Source organism: Aotus nancymaae, unplaced genomic scaffold (assembly GCF_030222135.1).
Source record: "Aotus nancymaae isolate 86718 unplaced genomic scaffold, 86718_ANA_hifiasm-v0.15.2.pri h1tg000016l, whole genome shotgun sequence".
Classification (NCBI taxonomy): domain Eukaryota; kingdom Metazoa; phylum Chordata; class Mammalia; order Primates; family Aotidae; genus Aotus; species Aotus nancymaae.
In genome coordinates, this window is record NW_026988428.1 from 3,299,727 (window position 1) to 3,316,335 (window position 16,609).

The 16,609-nt window shown below is 35.8% G+C and overlaps 1 long non-coding RNA gene across 1 annotated transcript in view; it reads right to left on the bottom strand.

The window, feature by feature from the left end:
• Nucleotides 1–6,334, bottom strand: part of LOC105728745 (uncharacterized) — a 100,688-nt gene extending 94,354 nt beyond the window's left edge. Inside the window, exons 1-3 of the long non-coding RNA XR_010342906.1 lie at nt 6,266–6,334; nt 5,869–6,006; nt 3,416–3,475 (exon numbers count right to left, since the gene is read on the bottom strand). This is a non-coding gene — a long non-coding RNA (uncharacterized LOC105728745). The remainder of the gene's footprint in view (nt 1–3,415; nt 3,476–5,868; nt 6,007–6,265) is intronic.
• Nucleotides 6,335–16,609: the final 10,275 nt, after the last annotated feature.

The following is a 16,609-nucleotide window of genomic DNA, read 5'->3' on the forward strand; positions in this document are numbered from 1 at the left end:
GTCCTGAAACACATTCTGACTGTTTTACCAATATCTTCTTCTAAATTGGTATATATACACTCTGGTTTCTCTTCAGATCGTATAAATCTTTCCCCTTTTACTAAACTGGTATATATGCCTAGAATATATTTTAAGCCATTTAAAGAGTGGAAAAGAGAAATAGATGTTCCAAAATAACATGGATTGCGATGTGTGATGCACTGATGATGTATAAATCACTAGTAAGATTCCCATAATCTACAAAATCAGGCAAATATATTAAATACTGAACTAATGGTAACAAATCAGCAGCCACAAGAATAGTGTCTGGCACATGGTAGGCACTGAATAAACATTTGATGAATGAGCGAATGGACGCTTTTTAAATCCATATGGGAGGAGATTTTTAAAATATTTCATTTGACTTCCACGTTTCCAGTTTCTAGCAAATTGAATTCTTCTTCAAATATTTTCTGGAAATTCTGTATTTTTTCAGATCTCTATAGTAAACTATGTTAAAACACTTGAGATCATGATAACTAACTGCATACCATGTTCCAGACCACTGTGTGCTACCTTGTCTCTCTCTAAGGAAACTACTAACCTACTAGTATACTTCAGTAACTGCATTTGAACTATGAACTCAATAGTCAGGAAAACACAGGAAATTCACAGACTTATAAATCACAAGCACACTGTGCTTAAATAATGTTAAGTAACATAAAGGGCATGAATGCATGGCTTGCAGATATTATTAAGGATGCAAAAAGGTTTGGTACACTATACAGTGTAGTATTATAGCATCATAAAGTCTAGCAACTTTAGAAGGATTCAGGGACATAATGAGTCTATATAGCCCTTCTCTTGAAAAAGAGATTATCAACACCATTAAGCAAATACAATGTCCACATTTTAAAATCTGAATAAATTATTAGTGAGTGCTAGAGTGTGTAATTAAGCTTTTTAGCGTAACTTTTTTTCTTAAATCGTTATGGTAGCATTTAAACAACAGCTATCCAAATGATAGCAATACAAATTAAAATTTGCTGTTGGATCATGAAGATTATTAAATATAAAACATGTAGATAAAGCTTTACTGTGTATCTGTGCCAACAAGATAGAACAGTAACTTGGAGTGATATTTTTACTGGCTATCTAAGAGGGTCCCTCCCTGACAGTGCATTCTCTGTAATAAATTTCCTAGATGTTGCTCTGTTTTGTGGAAAATAAACCGAGAGCTAAAGAAAATATTTTATTGAATTACACACATAACCAGCCACTACTAAGAAAATCCATATCCTAATATCAATCCTGTGAACATCTCAAAGCCAACTCAAATCTTTTAGCACTTCATACACAATTTCTAATGAAACCAGTTTTAGCCTTTCCCCCACCTCACCCAAATTCAGACAAATGGGTCAGATAAATAGCTTCAAAGTCAATACAACTTTCTAGGTGACAGATAAGAATAATGGCACACCACACAGACAAAGCCAGAATTATAGTAGGCAGAAAGAAACTATAAGTAAGTATTATACTAGCTGGTCTATAATATTGACATTTGAAAAGGGAACAAAATGACAAAAAGAAAGCAAAATTGGAGAAATGTAGTAAATATATCAGTAGAGCATAATGTAATCAGATATCAGAGCTTAATTTTACTTTTATAAAAAATTACAATAATGGTGTGTTAATTCAGCAATATTATATTCTGACTATTCACTATAATCAAGTTAAATTATATAAAAATTTATCTAATTAGCATTTAGAACAATGCAGTCTGGAAGCTGTTGGCTTTGTGTAACTTGCACAGAAAAATTGATGTAAAAATTTCATTTTGACTTACATGAAAATTGATCTAATATGTCACAACTTTAGCTCCCAAAAGATTTGATCCTTTAAAAGCTATGTGATTAACTTTACTTGTGTACACCTCCCGAAAGAATTGAGGTACAAAGACGTTCCTGGTAACATTAGCTGTAATCTTATTAAGTTTATATCGCTGTACTTATCTATTTAATAAAGAAAGATATAACAACAGCATATTTACATACACTTTTTATTTCTTAGTCCAATTTTAAATTTTAACACATATATGACATCTGACACACAAAGTAAAACCAAGCAAGGTAAGATCGCACATAGTTTTTATTCCTTCTTTCCTTCTCTTTTCTTAGCTTTCTCTAACTTGCATGCCTCTTTGTTTTTTCTCCTTAAACCACAACTATCATATCAAATATTCTTCCCTTTAAGACACCCCTAATTCTCCTAAGGAGGTGTCAAATTAAAGTAGGAGCAATCTGGAAATATTCACTGTTTAATCTCAAGAGTTCAATGCAATTGCTTCAGCTGAGATAAATGCATGAAGACTTTTCAGAAATAACTTTTACATAAGGATAAAATGATTTCTATACAAAAACAATTACCAGCCAACATTATTATCACCAGAAAATTGTAAGCTAGAATGAGCAATAAAAACATTGTATTTGGAACGAGATATTAGAGAATAGCTATTAAAACATTTTATTCAATTTCTATTACACCTTAAAATGAAAGTCATCAAAATGTCATTACAGGCCTTTTCCCCAGATTCTTCAGAGAGTGAATTTAATCATTTCAGGAAATTGAGCACTATCCGCCATTCACTTAAATCTTTTGAAATAACAGCAAAGCAAAACACGATGTGAAATTTATAAGACATTTTATATTAAAATGTGTTCGTATACATACATAGATACATACCGAGGAGTACTTGTCTCCGGATACCTAAAATTAAATATTTCTTGGAAAATTAACCATTTATATAAAATATTACTTTCAAGAAGACATGAAGTAAGAAACCCAAGTAAAGGAGCCACATGTTTAGCTCTATAAAAACCCAGCATTAACAAAGCACTAACATATCAGGATTTTTTTAATACCTTCAAAAATCAATTATTTCGAAATTACTTCAGGCCACAACTGTTACTTGTACACCGAAGCATGGAACTTTTGCTGATGCTCTACTAAAGAAAACTTAACATTAGTTGAATAAGTGCAATTACAATAATATAGGCATGGTTATTGGTTCCTTCAGAAAACTGGTACTTCGTAAAGAATTTTCAAGCCAAAGGAGACCTTTTGACATCACCTAACCCTGGTTCCTAATTTACTAGTTCTAGAATAAAATCCACATAAAATAAAGATTACTTTTATTGATCTCCAAAATGATCATTTTCTCTAAGGAAATAAAAAGCTGCTTATTTTCAAGATTGAAAGGAAACATAAGAAGCACCTGATCGCATTTTATTGCCAAAGCTGGCCAATCTTCAGAAAATGACTAACAATCAAATCAAATTTTAAATAATTATATTTAGAGAGCAGTTTTTCAATGCTACTGGCAAGAAGCAGATGAAATGGTTTGAAAATTGCACTTTTAAAAATGTTGAATTTTTACCTTTTGATTCGAGGAGGATGTCACTTCTCATGGAACCCATTTTCCTGAAGACATTCAGCGCTGGCCGATTTAGAATAAAACTATTAGGTTATTACTTTAAAAAAAAAAAACTTTACTACAAAGCCACAATCTCTCTCAGAAGGGAGCTGATGCTGCTTATAAGCAATAAATGCCTTTCCTGATACCTATTTTGTCATCACCATCTTATTAGCAGAGTGGATGTTTTCTGCAGCATCCATCAATTAGCCATTTTTAAGGACACGGGAAATGTTATCAGGGCTTATCTGCTAAGCAAAGCTGTATACTCCACAGCCTCTTAATCACCACGGCTCCTTTCTAACAAGGTTCTAGAAGGCAAGGAAGCCCAGAGACCATTAAGTAGCACACAAGCAGAATATTACCGGGAGTCACCAATATTGGATACAACTTTCCCTCAAAGAAGCAGCCTGCGACTGAAGGCGACAGAGCCGCCCGTAGCAGAGCCACAGCACATCTGCCAGCTTGTGCCTTAGCGCTTGGCAATTGCAAAGCAGAGCCCAATATCATCAGACAAACTACTCCTGACTTCTTACTCCCCCAGCAGAATCCAGGCTTTTGGAGAGAGTCTGTCGATTTCACAGGCACCCCAACTAGAGAGAAGGTAAAGGACACGGAAGGAAGGCTCACCCTTTCATAGGCAATCCACCTAGAGCTGCATCATCGGAATCACAAATGAAATGCTAATGTACAAGAAAATGAATGCCAATTTCCTCCACTTTGCTCCAAGTTTCAGTGGCCCCTCCACAATAAAAGATAGCTGTTTGTGGAGGCTGCCTTGTTCCATACCATTAACTCAGAACAAAACATATTTTTAGTGGGACAGCAGTGTTTACTTGTAAGAACTGATGAATTGCTCGGCACCATTTATCACTTGCAGACAAAGACGTTCAGCCACAATTTTGGACATAAATCAAGGTACATGCTCCTCAATAAAAAAAGACTGCTAAGTCCCCCAAACCACGGAGATTGAGGTCAGACTGGCCATAGCAACCACGAACAGGACTTGGGCCTCCAGAAGGACCTAGCAACCGATAAATGAGTTCAGATCTCTTTTCATCTCCTCTGGTGTGAAAGCCAAAATTAAAAAGATTAGATCACCCTGCACCCATTACAAAAGGCGCCACAATGAAAAAGTCATTTCCAGCCTTTGAATCACATCAAATAAATAACATTCATCCCTGCTATAATGAACAACTTTCAAAGTAAATTGAATCTCCATAGTACTGCTTTCCCTGGCTGAACAGTATTTACATAACAATATATCACAGGAAGCTCCGAATGGGTCTTGTAAATGGGGACCTGGGGATAAAAACCATCTTTAGCCCCGATTACTGTATATTCAGACTGCTTTTCGGTCCCCCTCATTTAAACAATGTGTTGTATCAGGAACATAAACAATGTTTTTAAATTGTGGGAAATGAAAGTTTTTGGTACATTTTTAAATGTCTGGACTCATCCCAGTAGACTCCTTTTTGTGGGGCACTGAGAACATAAAAATCACTTAACCTCCTGAATCGATGCCCTGGACTCATTTTTGTGACAAAGAATTCTCATCTATGTGTGCACTTGTTTCTTTGTTCATGCCAGCAATATTTCACCCTAAATATCTGCTGAGTGTTTTTTTTGTATTACTTAAAATGAAAACACATTTGCAGATTTCTTTGTAGTGTGCGACTCATTCATTATTTCTCATTTCCTCGAAAGTATAAGATATTCTCTATTGCCATAACAATGATGTCTATTAAGTTTTAGTAATCTCTCTACACAAAGTATTCATCCTCTAAAGTCTAATTTTGAGTCAATTTCTCCTGGTCATTAAAAAAATTAGGACAAATCCCCCAAAACGTGTAGGCTTCCATAAACTATTGTACATTTCATATATATTTCAAATGGAGTATGTTCCAAATAAGACAGTTAAATCTATGTTGAAAAAATACCATCATAATCTTATCTTTTTTTGTGGCAGCTTATGTAGATCTTACTATTTGAACTCCACAGGGAATCTCATTAATTTTTGAAACTCTCTGACCTCAGTACAGTTGAGTGTAAAAATAATTACAAATTAAGAATGAAAGAGCATCCCTTGAATTCTGCATGGCCATATGCTGCTCTATGTTGCACAAAACATTGCTAACTATCATCAAATAGAATTTTTTCCAGATATAAATTTAAACAGCATGCTGAATATCACCAGACAGACACAAAAAGCAGCTCACCCTTCCACTCAGCTCCGTTCACACTTCACCTCCGACGATTCCACTAACACAAAGCCCCGAGAACACAGGTTTGCAGGCAAGCGACAGCACAGATGATATCCTCACAAAAATATTTCCCTATCCAGAATCGCTTTCTATCTCAATGTTGCAGACACAAGGTGCAGAAATACAAGAATCAGGGCATAAATATTTTCTTACCTAAAACTTGTCCGAAGGACGGTCTTGTTATTGTTGTCACCTCCGATGCCCCCTCTCGCCATCGCGGAAATCGGCTCCACACTGTGTACTGCTCTGTGCCTCAGTTACAGCTGTGACACTCATCTGCCTGCATAGAACCTAAGAGAGGAAATGAGAGAAAGAGAGAGAGGATTTGCGCTTGTGTATGTGTGTGCTTGTGTGTGTGTGTGCGTCTGTGTGTGTGTGTCTTTCAGAGAGAAAGAGAGAGAGAGACTGCTGACTTGAGACTAAGAACCTAAAACCTCCAGCCAAGTCAAGCCTGAACAAAAATGATCAAAGCTCTGTCCTTCATCAAGAGAGTAGACAGATATTTTGTTCTCCTCCACTGAAAAGTGGAACTGTCATTGGGGATTCTCACCAGGAAAGTGCAGACAGAGGCAGACCTTCTCCAGAGTGCTAGTGCTGCCCAGCAGTCCGTGCAGAATACAGGTACCTATTGTTCCAGAGACAGATATGTAGCCAGCCAGTCAGACTCTGACAGATCTCAGCAAACCAGCGAGCCTGCCTTCATTTTAACTCCTTATTTACTAGTGCTTTTTGGTCAAATGCAAGGTCTTCTCATCACCCCCGAGAAATAAATGGAGATGATACAGATAAACTCACAGCAGAAACTAATCCTGTATCTTTTACAAAGAGGGACTCTTGCTACTATTATTGAAATGCTGAATTTGATGCAAATATCTTATTTTTCTGGGAAGAAATGAAGCATTAGATTACATGAGCAAGACTTAGCGAGTATAGGAAAACCTTGATATTCAAGACAAACAGTGCAGCCGATTTAAAAAGAGAGAAATAAGGGTTGCTCAAAACATCCTGAGTGTAAATATATACTACAACACAAACCAGGTGAATGAAGCCAAAGGGGTCCCAACCTTTTGCAAAGGGGTGTGGCACATTGAAAACCTACACAAAAAGCCATCCCAGTAGACCTATTTCCCTAGAGGCTAGAGTCTTTTTGGTGTCTCTTTTTCAGACCCCACTGCTTTTTCGAGCACCCCTAAACACCTCCCATTCCCAGTACTGCACCAGTGTCTAAATTATATCTAAGGCAGTGAAACAAAATTAGGGAAGGTCGGAGAAAAATAACTTACTCTACATTCTCCCGATGGATTCTGAGACCAAGAAGGTACATTTCATTCTTTAAATTCCTGGACCTTAATAGATTACAGTAGGTTTCTAACTTTTATCTTTGTGTATTAATTGATTGATTTTCTTTTAAGGAGTGAAACAAGACAAAATACCTTGCATTTGATTGTTTAGCAATACTAGAAGACAAGGAATAGGAAAACAAAAAGAGTAGCTTATCATTTAGTTAAAATAAGAGACGGACCTCTCCTTCTCCAAAAGACTTAATATACAAGCTCTTTGATTTTTTTTTTGAATAAACATCAATGCTTATTAATCGTTACCATTCACCCAAGAAACATATTCTGATACAGTAGGTGTGCTGCATAGTGTAGAAAATGGTTATGAAACTCCTTTGTAAAATCCACACTCAGGCATCACTTAACAAAGCCAGAGGGTAAATCCTCAGTGCAATAGGGGGAGGTTTAGCCATGCATGGCTGTTAATGGTAATGAGACATGTAGAACATATCTGGGCACTGCCAAACAGCTTCTTCTAAATATCTAGGGTTTGTACTCTTTATTTTTTGGAAAGAAACTAATAAGAGATTGCATGATGTTTCAAAACTCTGCGCGTGTGTGCGCACACACACACAGACACACACACATACACACAACCTAAAAAATAGAGTTACCTCCTTTCATACTGTCTCTTCTCCTAATTCCAGCATTTTGAAAACATTTCAAGTCATGCTAATTTAGTTAGGATTGAGCAATTAATATAAGCTTTAGAAACTCTTTCAAAAGTAAAAATTGCTTAACTTGGTAACTTCTGAAAAAGCTGCCTTGTGGTTTCTACTCAGGGAGAGCTTCTATTGTATTCAGAAGGGAAAGGACGTCAAAAGCTACCTGAATGACCAGAAAAGTATACGGGGTTTCTGACTAAATTCATCATAACCTATAAGCCACGAACAAAACAAGAAACTCTTGTAGCCTGCTTCTTCTAAGTGGGTTGACCTGATTATTTTCAAGCCCATTTTAAAGAACATGTATATCTTTGTAAGGTCAAAGGACAACCTTATTTCACATTATTATCTTAAGAGCAAAATAGCAGAAGCCCACTCGGTGAAAGAAAGTAGGACAGATTATAGGTAGGTGCACATATAGAACAGAGCTGAATCACAGTGGAGGTGACAGCTTCCATGCAAGGCCCCGGTGACTATCTCTAACGTTGCAGTTTGAAAGAGGCATCTAAGCTCTCACTCCTAAGCATGTGATAAGACTTAGGTGTAAGTACATTTAATTAGAGCATTACCCAGGCCCCATTCAGATGTTATTACCTTTTATGTTTTTTTTTTTTCTTTTTGGTCTCTCTATCCCACTTCTGTTGCCTTCAGAAAGCAAAGCTTGCTGTGCCAAACAAATTTTATATATTCAGCTCTTAACGTGTTTGAATACAGACAGTTCCCGCAGTTAGGGTCCATTATTTTCTAGAGGTATATACAGAGGGTTATTACCATCAATGAGTCATGGGCACATGTAAACAAAACACAGATACACCATAAAGAGTGTGGATGTGTGTGTGTGTGCATAAAGGAATATCAGTACTTGTGTAAAATACGTGTTTTATACATGAGTATGCAAAAGCATCATTTCTTTCCCAAAAATTTTTTTTCTGAAGTCCCTACTAAAATATATCTGTCACTAGAACACCCCTGAGGTCCATTACACAGCTCTAAGTTTATAATTCACATTACAGTCCCTAATTTGCCAAATAATTCATGTCAAGCAAGAGTCCAACATGAAATGCCAACTGTTTCTTGGAAGAAAACAAACCACAACCATTTCATGCGCTATGATTTTAAGAAATATACATTTGAGGATTAGGGGCACCACTCACTAATAGTAGTAAGGGGCAGGGTAACACTCCTGAAAGTCCATTAGGTATCTATCCCTTTGCATCCATATCACTTGATTTAAAATTAGGTTTCCCAGAAAAGAAAAATGTGAAAGGAAAACAGATACCTTCTTTCTATTACAGAATGTTCCAATTGTTACAATATTCCCCAGGACATGCTACCACCACATTCAGTTATTCATTCACACAATAAACTTCATGCTGACATAACTTCTCAGATACTCACTGGAAATGTTAAAAGTAACCCAACTCTACCAAAGTTAAAAATAATGTCTCCACCAAATTAAACATTATCTAAGTTCTCCATGCAGTTATTAAATATATAGACAATCACCTCTGTGCATAATCTACAAATGGCTTAGATTATATATTAAAATTCTCATTAAAAGTCTTCATCTTATCTCAGTTGGCCGATTTGAGATCAGAGAGCAAATACAGGTTTGGCATGAAAGCTCATGAGGAATCAAGATTTCTGATGATCGCAAGTTAGAAATTAGTGGCAGTGTTACAGAGTATTGCTAATAGAAATAAAATAACGTAAAACTGTGAACAACTTCTGAGACTCCCCTCAGACAGTGAGTACATAGTGTCATGAAGAGATTCCCTGGTAATTTCTATTCCACAGGAATTTACTTGTTTGAAAGTTGAAGAAAGACATGAGAGATGAAACTTCTGCAGGTGTGAGATAAAATTATGCCAATTATTACATTCCAAATTGAAATATTGAAAAATTTGATCATGTAATTTGCCTGACTAAAAAACATATTATGGAATATGAACCAAGGCTTTTCAATATTTAAGATCCAGGATAGAAGAAATATTAGATTTCCACTTAATCCGTAACTAAGTGAAAACAGTATTTCTGAGAGTGATGTTCTAAAAAGTCATGGCATTACTTCACACCGTCTACAGCTTACAACATTTTATAGTATGACCATTTGATAATTAGTAGAAGGAAAGAGATGTGTTTTCCCTAACAATCCTCTCACTGCAACACAATAACACGTTGTATAAAGTCTACCTAATTTCCTGATGTACAGTTTAAATTATATAAATTTGTTTCAGAAAAGCTCAATGAAGTATTTTACTTATCAATTAGTAAGCAATCAGATATTTAGGAGTAACAGTGGAGTATTTTGCCTTCTTTCTTCAGATGTAACTGCTGGAAGTCAACCTCTAAGAACACGCATAGGGAGACAAGACTGTGAACATTTTGAATGGTAACAAAGGGAAAGTATTTGTATGGCTGCATATGAAAATGAAACAATACGTTTTCCATAAATGTTTCTATAAATGCGCTCTTAAGTAGTCTGGGACTTGGAAAAAAAAATGTCCATGTATCTGATTGATGAGAGTTGATATTTAATACACAAGCATTTCATAGAAGTTGGGAAACTTCCAGAAGGGAATTAGGCAGGAAAAAAAAGTGAAGATTTTCCTACATTTATTTTGTACAGCATATTTGAAAAATCTCAGAATATTCCAGAACATGAATCTTTTCTTCAAGAATTGCTATTCCAGAAATTTTTTCTTACCAGACATATGTTATTATTCTACATCCCATTCTTTAAGTGACATAGAACCTACCCAGCTTCTCCAACAGCTGACGCCAGAGCCGCACGGCGATTGGTAGAGTATTCTGAGGCAGGCAGAGCTTCCATGAAAGTGTTCCTCTCCCCTCCTTCTGTCATGTGGAGTCTTCTCCATCCAAATCGTCTGATAAAAGTCAGGATAAAGCGTGATTTATTAACATGGCAAAGTCATTATACTCCTGACCTAAAATGTTATTGGACCTTTCCCCAGCTATTGCTATTTCAGGAAGTCTTTTAAAACCAATTTAATTTCCTTCCACCCAGTCAAGTTTTTCTCCACAGATAATTGGCTTTCATTATACACACAAAAAACATCAGTGAAGTCAGTATGTATGAGGCATTTAAAATTAAAGTATGCCTGTATTTATGTTTGGGTGCCCAAACACACACTTCCATTTGATTCTGTATAACCGATCTTATAATGTATGAGAAAGCACCATTATAACATATAGAAAGCACTGTAGAAATGTTAAAGGCTAAACAAACAGCCAAGTTAGTCATTAATTGCAGTAGAAGTCCAAAGAAGTCAGTATTGCAGATGGCACTTTTTAAAAAATTTTAAACAAGCACCTTATTGAAAAGCAATAGATTCTCCTTGCTAATTGTACTGAATTTTTGCATGTTCACTACTAGAACACTCTAGGTTTATTTTCTGATTTTTTTCTAATATCATTTACACGACAGCCCTTTTGGGATTTATAGAACTTATCTTGGTATATTATTGTCATCAAAAGTGTGTTTGAGATGCTAGTGCAGAATTGCTAATTGTTCATAAGTACCTTGAAACATTAGATTAGCAATGTTTATAATTGTCTAAATTTAGCATGACAATATGAAATCAATTACTATGCATATCAATCTTTGACATTTTAATGCATTACAACTGTCGTACAGTTGCCATAAACTTTTGTACAAAGCCACAGTTTCTATTGCCTGAAAATCTAATGAAGTAGTATTTGATTGTAAACATTGGAGAAATAAGCATAGTAGCATATGCAATGCTGAAACTGATCTACTTACTTGAATATTCATCTGCTCTAAATTTAGACTCTATCCTCCAATATGAAGAATTTCACTTTCGAGAACTTTTCAGTGTCCTCTTGACCCCACAGTCCCTCTTCCATAGGTGAATTCTTATCAAATAAAAAGAGCCCTATCTGCATAATAATACAACTCTAAAAGTCACTTAACTTCTGAAAACTGATTGATATTCTGAAATGCCTTCCTGACACAGGTGTCCGTTGCTGACCATTGTCAGATTTGATTCATCGGAGCTTATGTAGTCACAATTGCTTTCATTTTTTCCTCCTGGAGTCCAAGGTAGTGAAGTGGGAATGGCTTCTCCATAATATTTATTTGCTTTCTAAATGGAAGGAAAGAGTTAGCATTTTTCACTTCAAAATCAAAGATAGATACATCCATGGGACAAAACACAGTTTTCTGGTTGAATTTGGGTCTGATATTTGCTCCATTTTTGAATGAAACAAAAGAAAACAACAACAAAACACAGGGCATAACACTTTGGTGTGTTTGATTCCATCAAGTCTCTGTGACTTAAAAGAAAAAGCCAGTCAAATGAGAAAAGAAAGGAAACAGTCTAAGCAAATTAGTTTCTCCTCTCAGTCCCATCGCGTCTCCTGAGCCCTCAGACCTGACTGCCGACCAAGCTGCTTTTCCTCCTGTTGAATAGTCACTGTTTCTGAACTGACAGCACTCAATGAAACTAAGGTCAGACTATATCGAGTTGGCATTTGCAGTGATAACAAATCAGAAATGATAGCATCATAGAGATTTATGAATTTTTTACCCCTGCAGTCACAAACATCAGACGTTTACTTTATAAAGAGAGCTTTTAGATCCTTCCTGCAGTTTCCATAGTGATTTCATTTTTTCCCTTTTATCACAGATTGGCTGAAGAGCTGCTACCCTTTGTGAGTTAAAAGGCTTGTGCTACCAACTGTCGATATAAAAGGTAGCTGAGGCAGAGATGCAATATATACTGCCAAAAATAATTGAAATAGAGAGAGACGTGTTGGTGAAAGATTCCAGAATAAATTTTTTTTTTCTGTATCAATGTGATAGTACAGGAGAAAATAATTTTGCCAGAATTCTCATAATTACTTTGAGTTAAATGTAGTTATATTTTACACTGTGAACCATACTTATATGAAAACACTCATCATACGAAACATAATCCTTTCATAAAAGGCTTTAATGTAGCTTATGCTATTCCATGTGTCTGGGCTTGTTAAACATCAAAGTTCATTACGAAAACATTTTCACTTCAGTTACTTCAGTTTCAGCTGCAATGTTTACTCCAACGTTTATTCTGCTTTTCTCATCTCTCAGCTTATACCACTTTATTTTATTCTTCCTGTTAAGGAAAAGTGCACCGCACTGCATTTTAAAAATTAATGCAGACTTTCCATAGCGTAACAGTGAAAACTTGTGGAAAGAACCAGTGCATTGCTAGCCAGCACGTAATAAAGTGAGGGCTCAGTTCTTAATTTAGTTCTACCTTGTTTTATCTAGTTCTTCTTCCTATTAAAATTGAGCATTTAAATGAATTTTAAATGTTATACTGATTTTTCTTTCAATTCTCATATTATTTAATAATGTTGGCACCTGAATAATCCTAGTCATAGGTTTCTATAATCCTAAGAGAAATGTCTGCTCTCTAACTACTTATTAAATATATTGAATTCTTGTCATGATGCTGTAGATGTATTACAAATAAACTTTTAGCTCAATATGCTGTTTTAAGACTGTGTAGAAAATAACATCATTGCTAATTTCTACTACAGTTTATGTTATTTCTAATACCATCAGCTTTCCATATCTGAGGGTTCCACACCTGCAGATTCAACCAACTACACATCAAAAATATTAAAAAATAAAAATATAGAACAATACAATGTTACAAAATAATACAAATAAGAACAGTACAGTATGACAACTACGTACATAGTGTTTACATTGTATTAGGTATTATAAATAATCTAGAGATAATTTAAAGTATATGGAAAGTACAAGTATATGACAAGTATATTATATTAAAATACTATGCAATTTTATTTAAGGGACTTAAATATCCTTGAATTGAGGTATTTATCAAGGGTCTTGTAACTAATACCCTGTGGACACTGAGGGAAGATTGTATTAAATGACAATAAATATAAAAATTATTGTCATTTTAGAAAAAATAGTGTTTCTATGAAAGTAGTTAACATGGACACTTAACATTTAAATTATGTGGAGTTAGGAGTGCCAATCCCCCCATGAAGTAAAAAATCCAGGTGTAACTTGTGAGTCACCAAAACTTAACTATCAATAGCCTTCTATTGACCAAAAGACTTACCAATAACACAAATAATTAACATACAGTTTGTTATATATATAAAATATACTGTGTTTTTATAATAAAGTAAGCTAGATGAAAGAGAATATTACTAAGAAAATCATAATGAAGAGAAAATATATTTACTATTTATTAAGTGGAAGTGGATCATCATAAAGCTCTTCATCCTTGCTTCACGTTGACTAGGCTTAGGAGGTAGCTGAGGAAGGGTTGGTCATGCTATCTCAGGAGTGGCAGAAGTAGAAGAAAATCTGCATACAAATGGACGAATGCAGCTCAAACCCATGTTGTTCAATGGTTAACTAATATATCCTTATATATTATCTTAAAATATTTCAGTTTCTAAAAAGATACAGGTATCTATGGTCTCTGCTTCATGGTTACTGCAACGTATACTTTTTTCCATCTCATATTTTCTTTCTTCTAATTTCCAAAGTACATATAGCCTAAATAGGCTAGTTATTTCTGAATTTTTACTCAGTGTTAACAAAATTATGCACCATAGTAAGATTTATTCTTTTCCTTTTCATCCCACTTTCATCAGGGGAAACAAAATAAAATGGACTTTGAAAAAAAAGATATGAATTGATTGATTGATATGCTAAGAATTTCAAGAGTTCATGGGACAGTTAGGCACGGTATAAGGAACCTATTTTAGTCAAGTTCTTTGAGGGTCAAGGAATAGAGTTGTTGTTGTTTTTGACTCACCTTGACAAATGGTACAGTTACGTGTAAGAAAACACAAAGTAGGCCAGGTGCAGTGGCCCATGCCTGTAATCTCAGCACCTTCCAAGGCTGAGATGAGAGGATTGCTTGAGCTCAAGAGTTCAACACCAACCTGGGCAACATAGTGAGATCCCACCTTTATAAAAAAACAATTCTTTAAATTAGCTGGGAGGATCACTAGAGCCCAAGAAATTGAGGCTGCAATGAGCCATGATCTTAACCACTGCACTTCAGCTTGGACAACTGGCCTAAATAGGCTAGTTATTTCTTAATTTTTACTCAGTGTTAACAAAATTATGCACCATAGTAAGATTTATTCTTTTCCTTTTCATCCTACTTTCATCAGGGGAAACAAGCAATAAAATGGACTTTGAAAAAAAGAAAGAGAAAGAAAGAAAGAAGAAAGAGAGAGAGAGAAAGAGAAGAAAGAAAGGAAGAAAGAAAGAAAGAAAAAGAAAACACAAAGTAATAATTAACATAGAACTCTCACTCTAATCTATAGAATCAGACTTCTGACCTGCACAGATGCTAAAACAGGAGTCAAAAGAGTACTGGAGACCTCGTCTGCTAGAATTTATGGATTCAGTTATTGAACAAATTCTTTTTTTTTTTTTTTTTTTTTTTTTGAGACGGAGTTTCGCTCTTGTTACTCAGGCTGGAGTGCAATGGCGCGATCTCGGCTCACCGCAACCTCCGCCTCCTGGGTTCAGGCAATTCTCCTGCCTCAGCCTCTTGAGTAGCTGGGATTACAGGCATGCGCCACCATGCCCAGCTAATTTTTTTTTTTTTTTTTTTTTTTTGTATTTTTAGTAGAGACGGGGTTTCACCATGTTGACCAGGATGGTCTCGATCTCTTGACCTCGTGATCCACCCGCCTCGGCCTCCCAAAGTGCTGGGATTACAGGTGTGAGCCACCGTGCCCGGCCTGAACAAATTCTTAAACACAACACATGCCAGACACTTTGGTATATGTTGGATGTATCTCCATTTGTTAACAAGAGACAGCATCCTTGCCTTCATGAGCCTTGCTGTCTGGAGAGGAAGTCAGGAGGAAAAAAGAAGTAGCAAGCAAATATGATATAATTTTATTAAGGAAAATAGCAGTGTCTTCAAGATAGTCATTTATAATCTGGCACTTGAGGAATGAAGAGGTGGCTGCTGCACATCAATCATGTGGGAGGAGTATTTCAGACACAGTGTAATAATTTTATGTTTGAAGAAATGGAGGGAGGCCAGTGTAGATGCAGCAAGGGGAGCATGGCAGCCCCAGACTCGGTTACATAAGGCATAGACTGTGGTTTGGGTCAATTTAGTTCTAAGCATAAGGGAATATCATCGAAGTGTTGTAAGCAAAGGAAGAACATGATTGAGCTTTATTTTTAAAGAGCATTCTGGATAGCACGTGTAAAATAGCTTGGAATAAGATAAATATAGAAACAAGGAAAGGAATTAGGAAATTACTGTAGAGACCCAATAAAGAGATACTGATGACCTGGACCAGGGGAATGCTGTCAAGAGAAGACAATGAAGAGGGATTTGAGTAGATAATGGGGGTAGAATTGTCAGCCTATGGAGATGGATAGGCTGTGGGTGGGGAGTCAGAAGAACAAGCCAAGGACTCCCAGGTTGTTGTGATGCAGTGGGTCAGGGCAGGGGGGTGGGTACAGGGAGGGAAGAGGAAATAGTGGGATGAGAAATACAAAGGAAAAAAATATTTATCAGGGTAGAAAAAGCAAAACTTTCGTTCCAGACTTATCAGATTTTATACATCTATGGATGTCTCAGAGAAATGGTGTGGGTTGGAGACATAAATTTGTGAGTTGTCAGTATATGGATAGCACTTAAAGATATTTGTTTGTTTTCAGTGAAAACTAAACCACCTAGGAAAATCCTATGAAAAAGAAAATAGTAAATCCTAAGCTGGAGATGTGAGAAATGTCAACATTTAAAGGTCCGATAAGAGGAGGAGAACAAAAAGGTAGGGAGAAAACAGAGAACCTAGAGTGCCTCAGAAGCTCAGAAAAGAGGCTATTTCAGAAAGAGC